Below are 19,193 nucleotides of genomic sequence, written 5' to 3'. Positions count from 1 at the left end.
TGATGGGGGGAGTGTGGAGTGGAGACCCAAAGCCCATTAGCAGGCCACTGGAGACTCCCTTGCAGAAGGGTCTCGGGGAGGAGACAAGCCAGTCAGGGTGCAATTTAGCAACAATGAAAATTACAACTTTCCTCTAGTTCCTAAATGTTTCTTCCCCGCTCCCACTATCATGACACGAATTCTACATTGCAAGTCTGGCTAGACCAGGGAATGTACACTGGTACAGAAAGGAACTGGAAATCCAGGGAATCCGGGGCAGATGATCCCTACAGGACCAGTGGTGTAAGTGGCGATACTGGGAGGGTAGAGGTAGAGTGGGTAGGAAAGAGGGAACCGATTACAGAGAGCTATATGTGACCTCCTCCCTGGGGGATGGACAACCGAGAGGTGGGTGAAGGGAGATGTCGGACAGGGCAAGATATGACAAAATAAGAATTTATAAATTATCAAGGGCTCATGAGGGATGGGGGAGTGGGGAGGGAGGGCAAAAATGAGGACCTAATGCCGGGGTCTTAAGTGGAGAGGAAATGTTTTGAGAATGATGAGGGCAATGAATGTGCAAATGCGCTTTACACAGTTGATGTATGTGTGGATTGTGATAAGAGATGTATGAGCCCCTAATAAAATGATTTTAAAAATAAGTTAATCACAAAAATGGCAAATACTGCACAATCTCACAAAGAACAAGGTTTATTAGTTGTTACCAAGAGCATAAAGAAGGGAGAAATAAGGGTTTACTGTTTATGAACTGATATTTTAGAATTACACTGGCTTAGGGGTGGGCTGCACAGCTGATTATTTTAAGTGATGTCAGTTGGTCATACACTAATAAAAAGTTAAATCGGCATAAACTGTGTGGTAGATACACAAGTGGTCTGTTCTAATTCATTTTAAACTGATTGTAACCTAATTATGTCTTGAAAAAAAGTTTTGCCACAATAAAAAAATTACATGAATAGCAAATGAGTACAAGGAAGAAATGTTCTAAAATTGATTGTGCTAATAACGGTTCTTGATGATTGAATCGCTGAATTGTATAACATATGAAGTGTCAATAAAATTGTTACAAAGGAAAAAAGTGGGGAGGGGAAAAAAAGAGAACGTTTTATTATTGTCTATAATGTATGTATAAATTTTGGGGGGTCAGAAACATTACACCTGTGAGTGAGCACAGATAGTAACATTAGCAAAGTGCATACTGCAACACTGAATGTAGTACACAAAATCATCACCACCCACCAAAAAAAAAAAAAAAAAAGGCTTAGTAAGCACAATGAAGCATAACACAAATGCTATATTTACATAATTAACACCCACCCCTCCCCAACTAATCCCTCAAAACTGCTAAGGCTGCTTACATAAATCTCTCATACAGTATGCATTTTCAAATTCCCATGCACTCCTGACTTTATGGTGCCACGGAAGCTAGATGAATCCTTCAAACTATAGCTGCGAGAAAATTTTTGGCTACAGACTGCCAGGCCTGTAGCATCACAGCAACATGCAAGCCCACACTGACAGATGGGCAGTGGCTGCACACGGGGAGCACAGTTGGGAAATGAAACATCACAGAAAGGTGAGTATTCTTTCACTGCCACTTTCCCTTGAACCATCTCTATTGCTTACCCATATCCCCTAGAGCTCTCTCTCTCAACATGGGTAAGCCTAAGCAAATGTAGAATTCTAGCAGCAAACAGCATGAAGTAAAAAACGCACAACCTCTTGTTATGCGCCCCCAACTCCTGACTCATAGCAACACTTCCTATATTTTAGGCCATTGCTGAAACCACTGTGTGAATTTATTTCATTGAGGGTCTTCCTCTTTTCCCATGACCTTTATAAAACATGAGGTCCCTTTCCAGGGACTAGTCCCTTCCTGATAACATAGCCAACGTCTTGTGATCCTTGGTTCTAAGGAGCATTTCAACTGTGTTTCTTCCAAGAAAGATCTGTTTTTTCTGATAGCTCATGAGATATTCAATATTCTTCAACACTGTAATTCAAGTGCATCAATTCTTCTATTCCACTCACTGCCATTGGGATCATGCCAATGTATAGTGACCCTATAGGACAGGGTTGAAAGCTATACCTGTGAGTTCCCAAGACTGCAGCTCTTTACTGAAATAGCAAGCCCCATCTTTCTCCTTTGGAGTGGCGGCAGTTTTAAACTGCTGACCTCGAGGATTGGTAGCCCAACTCATAACCACTATGCCACCAGGGCTCATAATTCTTCTAGTCTTTGTTATTTATTGTTCAGCTTTCACACACATATGAGGCAGCTGAAAATATCATGGCTTGGGCCAGGCACACTTTAGTCCTCAAAGTGACATTTTTGCTCTTCAACACATTACAGACGTGCTTTTGCAGATTTGCCTGTTACTTCAGTGAAATGAAACCCTAAACAACTTCAATTGATTTAATTATCTTATGGACCAGCACTAATAACTTTAGAGTGGTGGTTCTCATATCCTGGGGTCAAAGACTTGGTCTTAAAAGTGCAACAGTGTTTACCTGCATAACAAATATCTAGCATTATACAAAACAACAAAACAAACATACATATTTGGTAATATGTCAGATCTTTTGCAACTGCCCCACACACAGCAAACCAGAATATCGTGTATATACAGTATAAGCTGACCCGAACATCAGCTGAGGCAACTAATTTTACCACAAAAACTGCATTAAAAATGTGCTTGGAAAACTCGGCTTATATACGAGTATATATGGTAATAACGACAGAAGAATGACAATAGTTTTCTGCACATAAGTATATATGAAAACTCATATGAATTCCTATCAGTCCTGCTTTGGTGAGCCGCCCAAATGATGCAAATATATAAAATGATAATTTACAAAGTTCTAAAATTTCCTTATTCTTTTGAATGACAATTTTTAAAAAGGAAGTATAACCCATTATCTGTCACTGTTAGTTGCCTCTGAATCATTTCTGACAGATGGTGATCCCACACGTACAGAGTAGAACTACTCCACAAGGGTTTTTAAAGCTGTGACCTTTCAGAAGGTCTATTTCCTGAAGAACCTCTGAGTGGATTCAAACCGTTGCATTTGGCTTATAATCAAACTTCTGCACCACCCAGAGACTGAGCAATTTTCGATCTGTTAAAAATATCTTCTTTTACAAAATTATCTTGGAAGTTATTTTCTTTTGGAAAATATTTAAAAGAAAAATTGAGCCCGGTGCAGTGAGTCAAAGTTGATGGATACAAGTGGATGGAGAAGGCTTCAATCTCTAGTAGCAAACTTATTTGAATTTTCAAAAATAAAAACTGAATAAACAGACCATGACTTCATGATAAGAAAACAATTGCTTTCTCAGGTGACTTGCTTTAAAAAAAAAAAAATTAATTAGTTCCCCCTCCCCAGGGGAGAGCGGGAGCAGTGCCCCACCACTACAAACTATGCAGTGGAGCCTCCCACATTTGGGGAAACCGCAGGGGTCAACACATCTGGAGTGCAATGAACAAGCCTCGCCCTGGGAAAACCACCTTCGTGATCTTGGTATCTCCTCTGCCAGGTAAGTATTGGTGACCTGCTTTTTGATCCAACGTAGCCACTATCTTTTTCTTTGAATAAGAAATGAGATGGTAAGAAGAGAAATCTAGCCCAAAGGGCAACTAACATCTGAAATACCTGCACATGTTCACTAGTCCGATTCAATAACCCAAACCAAAAGCCTAACCAATGCCATTAAGTTGATTTCGAAACGAAGGCTGCGAATCTTTTCAAAACAGTCAGGCTCTCGGTCCTGTGGAGGGAGCAAAGGGTAGATCTGTACCCACTAACCCTGCAAGGTAACAGTCTAACCCTAATCCACACCAAGACCAGGGCTCCTTGGGGCTCCTAATACACACTGAGGCTAATTTAAAAACAAGCACAAAAGTAAAACTGTACAAAGAATCTCTACTTACTCGTTATCCAGTTTCATCAAGACTAATTCAGTCAATCTTGTTTATTATCCCCAACCCTTATACTAAAGTAAATCCCAGACATTTCATTTATAAATATTCCAGTATGTATATGACAAAAAGTTTTAAAAAGCAAACTATGAGGATATTGTCCATCAATGTCTTTTCCTATAACCCCTATTCCTTTATCTAAAATACTACCATCCAATCTGAATTCACTTTACCACCACTCCATCTCATTTCAAACCCAAAGCATTAAAAACAAAACAATGTCCCCACTAAAAAGCAGCTCTATCTTGCAACTGCATTACACGGACGCCCTAAAGCGTCTTCAAAGAGTACAATTTCTAGTGTCCTGGAAATAAGCCTCGATTCTGTATAGATTCCTTCTCAAATAACATTTTATGTAATTTTAATACTGGTTAATATATTTAAATAACACAAAATAAAAGCTAACATTTGCTGAATGCTTACATCAGTCACTGTCTTTAATAATCACTTTACCTGCATTATCTCATGTAGTAACAACACAACTTTATAAGGTGTTATTCATATTTGGCTAAATAATTGATTCCATCTAATTAAAAAGCAGTGCATGGACAAAGCAAGAAACTGCCAAATCCTTGGACAATCTCAAAGCAAACTAGAACAAATTTACTGTACTGTATCAAGTTGGAGATATTACAATATGACTGTACATCATTAGAATTATATTTATATAGTACAAAGATCATTTTATTGAGGCTCTTACAGCTTTTATAACAATCCATATATCAATTCTATCAAGAGCGCTTGTACATATGTTACCTATCATTATTTTCTAAACATTTACTGTCTATTTGGGCTCCTGGTATCAACTCCTCTATTTTCTCTCCCATCCGTATAATTATATATAACTTTAATGGCAAACAAGGGAGTGAAATGTAAAAAACAAAAAACAAACAACTACCAACTCCACCCCACCACAAAAACCAACCCCTCCTTTCTAATCATCAAAGCTTGATTCATTCTACCATTCTGGGGTGTGTACAGTGGACAAAGCCTCGGGTATAAGGACATTGGATCCTAAGGCATAGGGAAAAGAGAACTTGACTGAGTTTACATACGTATCATTACGGAACCTGAAATGGAAGTTATCTAGTACCAACTACTGATATTTTGAAATGGAGAAAGGAAAAAAAGAATTTCCTAACCCTGTCCATTGGAAAGGTCCATTGGAAAGGTTTAGAAACAAAGATCAACCCATATTATTGATCTTTGGAGACTGCATGGTAACCAATTGATTCTTTTCAAAACTGCTAGATAAAAGGAAAAAAAAAAACAAAAAATTGAAATTAAAAAAAGGGGAAAAAAGCAAGTCCACATTTCGGTTTCCACACTTAAAAACAGCAGTGGTTCTCAAAAGCGTGGTTTGAAAATCCCTGAAGTTCCTAAGATTCTTTAGGGGGCATGTGAGGTCTGCTCTTTTCTAACTACATACATATCTAGGGGTGAGGCCAGATTTGCTTTGTGGTCTTCAATAAAACAAAAAAGATATTATAACAAATTAAATGAAGAAGCATTTATGAGAAAACAGCTGGTCTATTAAGTCTGACACAAAAGAGATTTGCAAAAATGTAAAATAAAATTATGCCACTTTGTCACCATAAAAAAAAATTCTTAAAAATCACATGCTTTGCCTGGCTATCAAATGATATAGCGTCTGGGGTCTTAAAGGCTTGAAGATAAACAGGCCGCCATCTAGCTAAGAAAAACAAAGCCCACATGGAAGAAGCACACTAGCCTACTGTGACACCAACACTTAAGACAAAGGGGGTAGGCAAATGCGGTGAAAAAAGCTGACGGTGCCCAGCTGTCAAAATATATAGAATCTGGGGTCCTATAGGCTGGAAGGGGCCATCTAACTGAGAAACAACAAAGCCCACATGGAAGAAGCACACCAGCCTGTGAGATCACAAGGCATTGCAGGGATCAGGTATCAGGCATTAAAGATCCAAAAAACCCACAAAAAACCATAGCATTGTGAATGAGGGGGAGTGCATGATCCCAATTCTACCTTACATATCGGGCTGGACCCCAGGATGTGCACTGGCACAGACAGGAACTGGAAATACAGGGAATCCAGGACAGATGAACCCCTCAGGACCAGTGGTGAGAGTGGTGATATCGGGAGGGCGGAGGGAAGGTGAGGGAGAAAGGGGGAACAGATTACAAGGTCTACATATAACCTCCTCCCTGGAGGACGGACAACGGAGAAGTGGGTGAGGGAGACATCAGATGGTTTAAGATATGACAAAATAATAATAATTTATAAATTATCAAGGGTTCAGAGGGGAGGGAGGCTGAGGGGAAAAAATGAGGAGCCGATACCAAGGGCTCAAGTAGAAAGCAGGTGTTTTGAGAATGATGATGGCAACATATGTGCTTGACACAATTGATGTATGTATGGATTGTGATAAGAGTTGTATAAGCTCATAATAAAATGATTTTAAAAAAATCACATGCTTTATATGTTAGGGTTTTATTGCTCTATTTTAAAAGCTATTAATAGTTACTTGAAAACTTTCTTAATTTATAACATGGAAATATAGATAAAATCCATGTAAACAAAAACTCTTTTGTGGTGTTCGAGTTTTAACTTTAAGTTTGAGAATGGATGATCTAAGCAATGACAAGTAGATATTGCGTAACTCTTAATGGAAGTACACAGCACAGAAAGTATACTTGCAATCAATCTAATCACTAATTCACTAACTTAATGAAGGGAGGGGAGATTTTGATAGCGGTGTATTAAATTAAACCATGAAAATAAAAATCTTCAAAATCTCAAAGCTAAGAAACTCTATTAAGTAAGAACCTATAAATTTAGACTAAAAAACATCAATCAAGCGTAGTGTATTCAATCGCTGAAGACAAAATGGGTGCATAAGCAAATGTGGTGAAGAAAGCTGTTGGGGCCCTGCCATCAAAAGATAAAGCGTCTGGGGTCTTAAAGGCTTGATGATAAACAAGTGGCCATCTAGCAGAGAAGCAACAAAGCCCACATGTAAGAAACACACCAGCCTGTGTAATCATGAGGTGTTGATGGGATCCGGTATCACGCATCAAAAACCCAAAATAAACAAACAAAAAGTCCCATCAATGTGAGTGAGGGGGAGGGCAGAGTGAAGACCCAAAGCCCATCAGTAGTCAATTGGACATCCCCTGTCAGAAGGGCCCCAAGGAAGAGATGAGCCAAGGTGCAGCATAGCACCAACAAAACACACAACTTTCCTTTCGTTCTTTAATGGGTAGGGGGAGGAACTGATCACAATGATCAACGTATGGCGCCCTCCCAGGGGGACGGACAACATAAAATTGGGTGAAGAGAGACAGCAGTTGGTGTAAAGCATGAAAAAAATTTATAAATGATCAAGGGTTCATGGGGTAGGGAGGGAAAAAAATGAGCTGATACCAAGGGCTCAAGTAGAAAGAAAATGTTTTGAAAAGGATGATGACAATATATGTACAGATGTGCTTGACACAATGGATGTATGTATGAATGTGATAAGAGCTGTAAGAGACCCCAATAAAGAAAAAAAAAGCAGTGCATAGTATAGACCTATCTTGATCAAATTAATCTTTTAAATAAAATCTAATGGGTGGAGTAAGTTTTCTATTCCTTCTGTTTGAACTTTCTTAATAAAAATAATTAAATCTATATTCATCTTTCCCCTACCGACACCTAATGACCAAAGAAAAATGCAATGAGTCAATACAAGAAACTGCTCAGTTAGAACCGGGAGGCAGCTGACTGTTCCTAGTTAGAGAAGACTCTAGAATGGAGAGCTCTATAAAGAAAACTGGCTTGTTAGTTAGGCAGTGACTAAAAGTTCTACAGTCCTCTATAATTAGGATGAGCATATAATTTATAGTCCAAACTGCAACATTTCTGAGAGTGAATGGGATGTTATTATTAGGCATGAAGACAAGATTTATGGTCACCTGTACTGTAACAGGAACCCTGGTGGTAGTCAGGTAAGTGTGAAGGCTGTTAACCACAAAGCAGGGAGCTGAAACCTACCAGGCTACCTCTGCAGAAGACAAGATAAGGCTTTCTGCTCCTGTAGAGATTTACAGCGCCAGAAACCACAGGGTCACTATATGTCAGTGTTGGTACCTATTTCATAGGCTAAAATTTCTATCATTTTCACAAAAAATATCTGATTTCTGTGGTAAACCATTTTCCACAGAAAAATATTCCTGATTTTATAAAGCTACTAACAAGTAAAGCACGCAGTACGCACGCAATTCTCTATCTTGAAAGGCACATGGTTCTATCATAAAATGTGACGTGTCTACTCCGCTTCCTCTTGTTGCTCAGTGTACTCTGCAAGCCTCCATTCGTTCCTTTTTTAGACCATGGCTTTGGTGGAGCTACATGAGAGGACAACTACTATTTCCCCAGAGCCTGGCTTCTCTAATTCATGTCTACCATGGACTAGGCCCATGCCTTTCTCAATACATTCCTAGCAACTCAAATCGGAATGGCCTATGGATTAGGAAAAGTGAAGTAAAAACACCTGGGTCAGATCTACCAGCCTAAGTCTCAACAAAAGGGCATTAGGATCCGCATTATTACCTACCTGATAAAAAAGGGAGCTGTAGTGGGCTATGCATTCAGGGCCATAAAAATTTAAAGTTTCAGTAACGCAAAGGGACAGTTGTTTCCCCCTGCACCTTTGATCTATGAGCTGTGACTACAAACATGTGCACCATAGGTTCCCAAACTTACTTGGCCTAACATCCCCTTTTCAGAAAAAGCTATTCAGCCCTACTCCAGGACAAGGCGTGGGCATCTGCTTTTGCAACCCCCTGGATCATTCCAGCACTCACCATGGGGAGGTACTACCCACTTTGGGAAATACTGGGGTATATGATATTCATGTGGTTATTTAATTATTTACTTACTAAATACCCAGTATTATTAGCATTACTCAAATCCAGAGCCACCAATGAGGTGATTGTGCCTTCATAATCAGCAACTACGTTCTGCCACTTCTTAGGTTTTTAAATAATGGGCATGCTTTTTCAAGTAAAACCAAAACCCAAACTCACTGTTATCAAGTAGATGTCGACTCACAGCAACTCCACTGAACATGGTAGAACTGCCTCTGTGAATTCCCCAAACTGTAGTGCTTTGCAGGAAAACAAAGCCCTTGTCTTTCCTCCAAGGTGAAGCTGGTGGTTTCAAACTACTAACCTTATGGATAGCAGCCCAATATGTAACCACTAGGCCACAGTAGCCTAAAAATGAAAACATGTAATAATTTGGTATGCAGGCTCAAGTGTTTACCTTCATCCTAACTTTGTTTTAACAGCAAGGCTGTGACATTTTACTTTTGAGTGCCACAGTAAGTAAGAATATAATCTAAAGTGACTGTAAAAATTTAGACTTGTTACTTTTTTAAACAGGCATTTCATCTCTTATTTTTTCAGGTTATGGTATAAAGAATTATTTAACTTCTATAGTTATTGAGTTTGCACCATAGAAACAGAGAAAATAAAAATTTATGCACCCTTTAATAATTGAAGACTACATTCAACATGCAATCAATCAATCGTGTTGCCTCAAAAGTCCTTCTTTTTGTTTTGTTAGGTTAAATTCTTTTGTCTTTAAAGTTTTTGAACATGTGCTTTTTAGGTTCTACCCTATTATTATAAACACATTTCATTTTCAAATAAAATTATTTCACTATCGGCCTTGCCTTTCTATGCCGTTTTCTCTTATAAAACAAGTCAACTCCCACTAATCCATTTTAAGGAAAATAGTAACAAAAATCAATGAAGAGGTGTATAATTGTGAACAGGCCCTTTTAAGGTTCTTCCTTAGAAATAAAACCTTCCTTGGATACCAAGGATGCCCAAGCAGTTGATTATTAGCTTCTGGTCATCCTCGTCTTTCATAGAAGTCATGAAAAGTGTAACATTTTATGGCGTGCACAGAAATTGGTGGCAGAAAATAGAATTTTTCAACACAGCCAAACATCGTTAACAGGATAGGGAATAAAAGCCAAGGATACAGGATGACCATGGGGGAACAATGAGATCTACCTAAGTATGTACTAATACAAATGTGAAAGCATTTGCTTTCATGTTAGCATATGCTAACATGAACATCCTAACCAGATCATTATTTCTAAGAACTAGAATAGACTTATTCAGCATTGTACACGCATTAATTAACAAACCTCATTAATTATAGAAAAACAAAACCACACACACACACACACACACACACAAAACTCACTGCCATGAAGTTGATGCTGACTCATAGTAGCCGTACAGGACAGGGAGAGCTGCCCTTTTGAGTTTCTGAGGTGGTTACTCTTGATGGGAGTAGAAAGCCAGTCTTACCTCTGCAGAGTGGCAGGTGTTTTCAAACGGCCAACTTTGTGGATCATAGCCCAACTTGTAGCCACTTTGCCACCAAGGCTCCTTGACCGATTGTAAAGCCAATGCCAATTCATCACAACTCTAGGACAGAGGTGAGATGCCCCCAGGGTCACCCATCTGCATGGAAGGAACAGGCTGCATCTTTCTCTCTTGTGTGGTGGGTTCCAACTACAACCTTTCCATTCGAAATCAAGTGCTTTAACCATTTTGCCTCGAGGGCCCCTTTTCTTAAGATTCCTAGGTCTGAGTCTTCATATTTCAGGAGTTTGGAGGGGAAAATCACAGCATCAGATAGCAACAATAAAAGTACAATTTCTTAATTTTGGAGGGTGTTGTGTAATAAAGCTAGAAAAATGTGAATTATATACCTTGGAGAAGGGTACTGGGGCATAAAAATATTCACATGCAAACAATGAACCACTTTTACCCAAGTAAAGGGGTAGGGTAGACCTCATGAGGTCCAGGGGTCCTCGAACTGCGGCTTGCATATGTTGCTCTTTCAGTATATACATCTGACTCAAGTAAAAGTTAAAATCAAACTACGATATTTTCAATGATAAAAATTTAAAGGATATACAGGTGAATGGCGATTTCAATTTTAAATAAAATTTTATTTATGGCTCTTGAATAATTTAAAAATTGTTGTGAGGGACAGGCCTGGCTCTTCTGTCTCAAAAGCTTGCTGATCCCTGGTATAGTCAGTTAAGCACTGGACGTTACTGTTGTCAGCGGTTCAAACCTACCAGACCCTCCTTAGGAAAAAGATGAGGCTGCCTGCTTTCGGAAAGTTTCTTTCAAAAACCCCACAGAGCAATTTTATTGCATCCTATAGGTTGCTATGAGTCAGCTTGATTTGATGGCTGGTTTAATGTAAAGTGGTAAATAGACTAGTTTTTTAAAACCTTATTTTAGTAATAAATCTGAGTTATGTAAATAAGTAATTCTCAACACAAATTTCAATTATTATCTATAGAAAAAAATTTCACCTTTCTTCAGGCGAATAATAATCACCACAGTGGCATCTGGTGGTGCTAATGAATGTGACCAACCAATGAAAATTAACTATACTTACAAACCTTCTGTAAGGCTAAAATCTGGAAATATTGTTTTTTTACCAGGCAAGACCCAAGTTATAAAAATTTCTTTCACTACTACAGACCTCTAAGACTAGACAAAATAGCTTTGTAATTCAGTATACATAAACATACTCCGAACCTAACCATAATGAAAATCACATTAGCCCATCCAATTTTCCCCTTTTGTTCTAGTTTCTTTTTTGCTGAGGAGAAGCGTTGTGAGATCCTAATAGCTGGAATTACGGTGGAGCAGCTGCACACACAAGATGAGGTACAGTACCACGGACTCACCTCCACTCCAGCCTACTGCTAGCTAGGTCTTCTTCAAAATGGGACGAGCCACTCAGGGAGCAACAGCTGTCTTCACATCCTTTGTGATGAAGATGTACACCCACTCCTTTTACACCTTTGCCTGGACCTTTTTAAGTCTCTTCTGGCAAAGTTTAGATTAACAGGAATAGCAGAAGAAAGGATCTTCCTCTCCCAGATGTTTACTCAAGTGCAACTTATTCAGTCTTATTAAATGTAAAGTATCTAGAATGGAGGCCACTGAACTAGATGGCATTTATTTTAGTACCACAGAACTATTGAAAAAACCCAAGTGCACAAATTATTAAGAAATAACAAGCCTAAATTTCAGTAGTAACATAAAACATGGCTCACTTAAATCCATGCTATTTACAGCTGCTGCTATTTTCTGATAAAAACATAATGGTTATTTCAATGTTCAGAACACATTTTGGGAAAAAAAAGGAAAGACAAAAATGAGGCATGTCCACTTATGTGCCATGTGTATTACAGGATACCAAAAAAAATAATAGGTTAATACATCTCTTTCTTGCTAACAGCCATAAGCCCTTAAATCTATAAGCAAAAAAATAGCATTCAGATTCACTTTTTAACTTCCTACCCAAGTTTGGATTAAAAGCCAAACAAAACTCAGTCATTGAGTTAATGCTGACTCAGAGAGACCCTGTAAGACAAGGTAAAACTGTCCCAGTGACTTTCTGAGATTAACTCTTTATGGGAGTAGGAAGCCTCTTCTTTTACCCTAGGGGAGGCTGGTGATTTCAAACTGATGACCTTGTGGTTAGAAGCCCACCTCACAACCACTATGCCAACAGGACTTCTGCAAGTCTGGATACTCACTGCTATCAAGTCAATGCCGACTCATGGTGACCCTATAAGGCAGGGTAAAACTGCCCCTGTAACTTTCTGAGACAGTAACTCTTCATAGGAGTAGAAAGCTTCACCTTTCTCCCGCAAAGTTGGCTGGTGGTTTCAAACAGATGACCTTGCAGTTAGTAGCCCAACTTGTAACCACTATTTTACCAGGGCTCCTGGTGCAAGTTTGGCTAGAAGGGGAAATTTGTAAGGCTAGTTTAACATTTCAAAACAACCATCCCAATTCAAGCAACAGATGTGCTCTTTGAAAACTGAGTTAAAAGCAACTATTTCTAAAAATTAAGAACTTCAACATATATTCCTTTACAAAGGAGAATCCTTTTGTAATACAAATAATTGCTCTGATTTATGAATTTGGGAAGAGGAGGGTCCTCAATAGGATAGGTTGATACAGTGGCTGCAACAATGGACTTAGGCACAGGACCAATTGGGAGGGTGGCACAGGACCACATGTTTCATTCTGTTGTGCACAGGTCTCTAGGGGTTGGACCCACTCAATGGCCCCTAACAACAATTTGGGAATGCAAGTCTTAACTTTGTAAGACAGACACACCTGTATTGTTTGGCATTCATTTTAAGTGACTAAAAAGTATACTGTTCAGTGCACTAATATTTTAATATTTTACTGGAAACTTCAAGAAGGGCCTCAAATTTGAAACGTTTCAACAGGATTTTATTCAAAGATCTGATAACAAACAGATCTCTTCCAATCTTATGGCTCATTTTAATTCTCATCAACTGGACATTGCCACTCCACTTCCAGATGGGAGCTGAACATAAATGCATCAAACAAGGTTGGATCTAAGAGTGGAGGGAGCAATCTCCAGGGAATATCAAGTTCTGCAGGAAGCAGGGCTGAGACCGAAACAATGAGTAGTTTTCTTCAGTTGGCCTCTTTCATAGTGGTTAACCAACACATGATTAGAAGGAGCTTTCCATCTCACCAAAATGAAATGAAAGTTCACAAAATGAAACGATTTCACAAAAGGAAACATTATTCTATATGTTCCCAGCCAGAATAAAAAATAAGGACACTGGATACCTTAAACATTTTATTCAGATAGTATAGTCTTTCCCATTTCCTAATGAGAAGTCAGCTGTCAAAATGCTCTAGAACATGTCTACTTAAAAGGTGTCTTCTCTGTAAGTGGGTGGAGAGTTTGGAATCTATTTTACTTCAACTTACATAAGCTCTAGTTTTATATTTTTCCTTAGAGAAGGTGAGGTTGGAATTCTATTACATGTTCTAGGATATACTAAAATTGGGGTTAACAATATATGGTTGGCACAGATTCAAAGCTTGAGTGGGGAACTACGAATGATTTCTGTAATTCTTTGCCAAACGGAATAATCTCCAAGGAAAAGAACCTCCTCTCCTCATCTTTCCTACCTCTCTCCCTCCCCCAACAACACTACCTCCCTGCTGTGCAAAGAGCCCTTTGTCCTGCCCTGCACTTATCTAGCTGTTTGGCCATATTGACAGGCCTACTGGAGGCATAATAAGGGAGCCAGTCTGATATCAGCAGCTGACAATTTGAAACAAAAATCTTTTTCTAAGACCAAATCCTGCTGCAGATGTCTCTCGTGCCTCCCATACTGCTACCTGTATCTATTTTTCAAACAGAAACAGCAATGAATTTGGCCTTTTTCTCTCAATTAGGTAGCACGGAAAACAAAAAACCTTGATTCCCTGGCTAGAAACTAATTTTGTTAAAATTCCTAGAGTCACTGATTTTTTGTGGTTCCTATAATAGGCAGACCCCCCACCTCCACCCCCCCACCCCAGCCCCAGCTCTTGGGTTAAGGAACTATTGCTTCAATCTGCCATTAGCACTTAAGAAATTCACATGAGGGGAGAAGAGCAGAGGCAGTCCAAGCCAATAATAATATCCACAAGCAAAACTGGCAATCTCGAAGTTTGAAAAATACTGACATTTTTTCAATAAGCAAATAAGATTCCTTTTCCCTGTTTTCATATCAAAGATACTTCATGCCACTCTTAAACACTGTTCCCTCAGGTACTCAGCAAACAAAATCAATATGATGGAAAAATTAAGTGAGGCAGGATTGGATTACAAATTCCTTGCTCAAATGAGAATGGATAAAGTAGACTGAGACTTATTTCATTATTTCTCTACTATATCTCATTATTTCCTTGATAAAATGTTATGCGCTTGAATATATTTGCCAGAGAAGAGAACTTTTTAAAGGTAATTTTTAAACAGCTCCCTCAAAGAGTCACTGGCTAGGTTCACTCAACTTAAAAGAATATATGGTAAAGCAATTTTCATAAGAAACTGATTTGGCAAGGCATATATAGATGATATCCCCTCTACTTTTTATGAACTTTTCTAAATACCATTTTCATGAATTACAACAGAAAAGTTAAAATGACATTTCACCATATTTTGGGATTTGGAGCAGAAAGAAATGGTATCAGTCCCCATCATAGATCCATTACATGTATACAGAGGCTCACTAGCTGTACTACTAAATATACACCATCTCACGTATTTTGCAGAGTCACAGCAAATTTTATGTCTTAAAACATCTATTCAAGAAGTTTAGTTATAACATTGTAGTTTTTAAAAATGAAACAATGCTAGACTTTCTAGTTTCAAATTAAACTCAAAACACATTCCCAGCGTTGAAGTAGGTATTATAAGAAAATTCTATTCAAGTTATAATCCAATTTCTCTGATAAATGTATCCAATAATCAGACTGTGGTTAACTATGACCTATTTATTTAATAAGTTATTTCAATGCAAAGAGACTATTAAAAAAAAGTGGTACATCGACATCTGCATTTTCCACTAGATTATTTTTTCATCCAAAGGCAGAAACTAAATAAACAGCTACTCCCCTAGAAATGCCAGAATAATTTCAGAAGGTAGTCTTGGGATACAAAACAGTATCAGACAACATAAAAATGTTCAAATGTGCTGGTTAAATAAATCCTTTGGAAAGAGCTTAAGAGCCTTCAGAAAATTATTTATATCAAGATAGTAAGTTCTAAGCAACAAGCAAAAAAGCAATTACTCATACAGTAACTTTTAAGTTACCTAGCAATTTAAATGGAAAACATTTGTGTCCTAAACTATAAATAGGCCAAACAATATGAGGGAAATAACTTATCAGACATGCTATATTTGATGATAAGAATTAGAACCATCTAAAATAATCTCTGTGGAAGGTTCTGTTTCATTGGAGTGTTTGTATCACCAGAAAGACAATGCAAGCCACATTTGTGGAGGACAAAACTCATTCCCAATCCTTGTGGTTCCCTGCCACAAACACCAGAGCCATACTATACATTATAGATAATTGTGGAATTAAAGTGCACTTACACAAAATTGAAGGAATAAAAATTCTGAGAGAAAAGATATGTTTAAGTTGCAAGATTCTGGAGGTGGGGGTGCGCCTGGGGGGAGAGGGACGGTGTAACACACATGCATTTATTAGGAGTTGCATGTAATTGGGGGTATGTTTGGGTGGTGGTTCCCCTCCAAGCACTTCAATATTTAAAAGCTCAATCAGAGATCATCTTGTGTGCAGGAGTTGTGAGGGAATGAAGACCATATAAGGGGCTTTCGAGGCTGTCTTCTCAAGTACCCTGTACTACACTTACTTGTTTTCTGAATAGCTTTCGGATGTACCCTGTATTTCAGATGGACTATGGTCAAAGAGCTATCTTTATGATGTCAGAGTAGGACATCAAACACATATGACTCAGTATTATAGGTAAAAACTCCAAAGCAACAATATAAGCCAACAGTGTATTACTAACACAAATGCAAATTAAAGCATTTCGAAAATTTACACTTAGAAAATACTCCAAAATGACAGTTCTCTTTAGATTTCAGTCTTTTAGGATTTTGAGTTTGGTAAAACATCTATTCCAAAGGTATTAAGACCTAAGGAACGGAAAGAAAAAAGGCGACACACAAGAAAATATAAAAACTGACTAAGGAAAAGATGGAAGACAACAGGCCAGCTGCAGGAAAAGCTGATTTCCCCACCTGGTCTTAGGAAGATCCTAAAATCCTGTTTACTTTGCTTTTAAATAGACTCAAAAATGAAAACTCCAGTGGAACTTGGTTTTATCCAAGCACAACTCCCCAGATTAAAAAAACAAAAACAAACCACTGTCCCAAACAAAAAGAGAAAAATAAAAAGGAAAAGTACAAGTACAATTTAAGTACAATACCGTTTTCTGTTGCTATTCATAAATGGGTAGAAGGTTATGAATTGCTAATTTCCATCTCCCCTTGAGAACATACAAACCAGCTTGGCAGTGAATATTACCAGCAAAGCAAGGCTTCTTCTTAGTCTTGAAGCAGCCATTGCCTAAGTGCAGCTCCCTGCAGCCAACAGCATTAATGGACGCTGCACTGCTGTCCTTCCCTGGAGACAGCAGCCAGCACTACTCAAGCTTCTCACGTAGCAACCAGAGCTCCAGAGCCAGCAGCTGCTGCTGCCTTGTATACTCACCCTGTGATCCAACCCAAAGGAACCTCCTCTCTACCCACCCCCACTCCTCACAGTCTTTCTTTTTTTTGGCCAGTGCTCCATGCTAGAAAGACTGGAATTCTGCTTTTAGAAAGAAACAACCCTAGGGTCATCCTTCAAGTTTGCAATTAAGGCCCTTTATTCGGGGAAAAACCCAACAATGAAAAAAGAAAACCTTCATGAACTCCCAAATATCTACTTAGATGAATCCAGCAATTCAGGCACTAAGATTACGCTTTAGTCTTCAGAAGGACAATTCCCAGGCACTCTAAAACAGAATTTAAATGTGTAGCTAGAGACGGAGCCTTGTGTCGTATCCTACCAAAAAGGACATACTTCATTTTTCTACATTTAGTGACGAGTAAACCTTAAACACTCTAATCCTATAATGAGCCAGAATTTTTGGCTCTGAAGCAAAACTAATGATCCTCCTGATAAAATTGAAGAGAAAAATCCAACGAAAAATGTTCTGCGTCTGCCAAGAGGCCTAAAACCTTTGATTCAGAGTATTCTCTGCTTCAGTCCTAGCTCATATTCCATACATCTAAAATTACCACCTCTAAATTTCCACTCAATGTGACCTAAAAACATTAGCGATATAAAATTAACTACCAAAAAATATTTTTCCCCCAAATAACAACTACAGAAACCACTTCTGGAAAAGGCCCCTCCCCCCTCCCCCTGGGAAACTCAGCTGGCTTCTGCCCATTCAAAAGTATAGCTCGGTACCAACAAAGAAAGGTAAGTATGACCTTGGTCACGAATATGCACTGAAAACAACCTGTCTAGTCAAACGACGAAGGAAATCGCCCGAGAAGCAACTGGAGAGATGAACTTAAGTTGAGACAAAGCCCCAAGGAACCCAGGGCTCTGGGCGAGACACGAATTACTGGGGAACACATTGCACAAGTAACATGAGAAAGCAGAAAATGCAGGTCACACATGCACCCCTGGCCCAGACGGGCAGGGCTGGCTGCAGCACCGCGACCGAGGGGAAGGGAGCCCGCTTACACGCCGGCGGAACGAGACCAGCACAGGAGCGCGACAGCATCAACTGTTGGCACACGGGGGCTTTCCCCACCGGTCAACTTTCCCTCCTGCGAGCCGCCTCCCTAAACCGCGGCCGTTCCCCGGCCCCAGGGACTGCACACCCTCGGCTTCCACGCGGAGGGGCAGAGGACTCAAAAAAGGTCGATTCCTCGGCCTCTTAGAGGCCGTCTCAAACGACTGCGCTCCACGCCCAGGGCAGGGGAACGACACCATCTGGCTCCTCTCCAGCCTCGAACCCTAGAAATGCGATGGGGCCGGATCAGAGCGCCTGGGGACGCCGCCGCCGGGAGCCCAAGAATGTGAGGTGGGGGTGGCGACCGCTCTGTCTCCGGGGTGGGAAAGGAAGCGGCCATCGGAGACGGGATCGCAGGCGGAGAGGGCGGGCGTCCGGGAGGAGCTTTAGAAGGGGAGCTCGGGCCCCCCCCAGCCATCCGCGTTGCCACCAGGCCGCGAGGCCCCGGGGCGGGGACGGGGGGGTCTGCCTGTGTGTCCTGCGAGGAAGGCAGCGGGGCTGAACCTCAAGTGAAAGATAAACGTGGAGTGGGCAGTTCCCAGTTAGAGTGAAGAGGCGAGGGGGGAGGGGAGGGGTCCTGACTCAGGAAAGACGTGAAAAGGAGAGTGGGGTCCACGGGTGGGGAGGCTCTCGCTCGCTCTCTTGAGACAGGGAGGGGTGCGTCGGTGTGTGGGGGGCGGCGAGGGGGAGGAGAGGCAGCACCCTGCTGCCCGGAGCGCGCCTAGGGAGGGACAGGCCCACGTCCCGGGGTGAGCGAGCGGAGACCGAGGGAGGTGACCCTTCCCTCCCCCGAGGCAGGGTCGGGAGCTTAGGTCTCTCTCTTCGTAACAGACCCTTACCTTGTCCCAGGCGCAGCCGGGGCCTGGGCCCGGGCTGCGGCGCACAGCACTCCCGGGAGGCAGCAGGTCTCGAGTTAGGCCCAACGCGGCGCCACGGCGTTTCCTGGCCGGGAATGGCCCGTGCCCGGGAGGTTGGGGGTGGGGGCAAAAAGGCGG

At 40.4% G+C, this 19,193-nt stretch overlaps 1 protein-coding gene and 1 non-coding gene across 5 annotated transcripts in view; both read right to left on the bottom strand.

Annotated features, from left to right (window-relative positions):
* The window catches only part of SETD5 (SET domain containing 5), a 79,428-nt gene extending 60,302 nt beyond the window's left edge, over positions 1–19,126 (bottom strand). For 2 of the 4 annotated variants that reach the window (XM_045289949.1, XM_045289953.1), the window contains exon 1: positions 19,038–19,126. The gene's annotated coding sequence lies outside the window, so the exon portion shown is untranslated. The remainder of the gene's footprint in view (positions 1–19,037) is intronic. The other 2 variants (XM_004702260.3, XM_045289950.1) reach the window with 2 other exon arrangements.
* LOC115869619 lies at positions 3,385–3,546 on the bottom strand. The gene has a single exon (XR_004046286.1). It is a non-coding gene; the product is annotated as a U1 spliceosomal RNA (small nuclear RNA).
* Positions 19,127–19,193: the final 67 nt, after the last annotated feature.

This window comes from Echinops telfairi, unplaced genomic scaffold (assembly GCF_000313985.2).
Source record: "Echinops telfairi isolate 266 unplaced genomic scaffold, ASM31398v2 ScPeMD7_31;HRSCAF=116, whole genome shotgun sequence".
In the NCBI taxonomy this organism is placed as follows: domain Eukaryota; kingdom Metazoa; phylum Chordata; class Mammalia; order Afrosoricida; family Tenrecidae; genus Echinops; species Echinops telfairi.
This window is presented reverse-complemented; position numbering and strand designations above follow the sequence as displayed.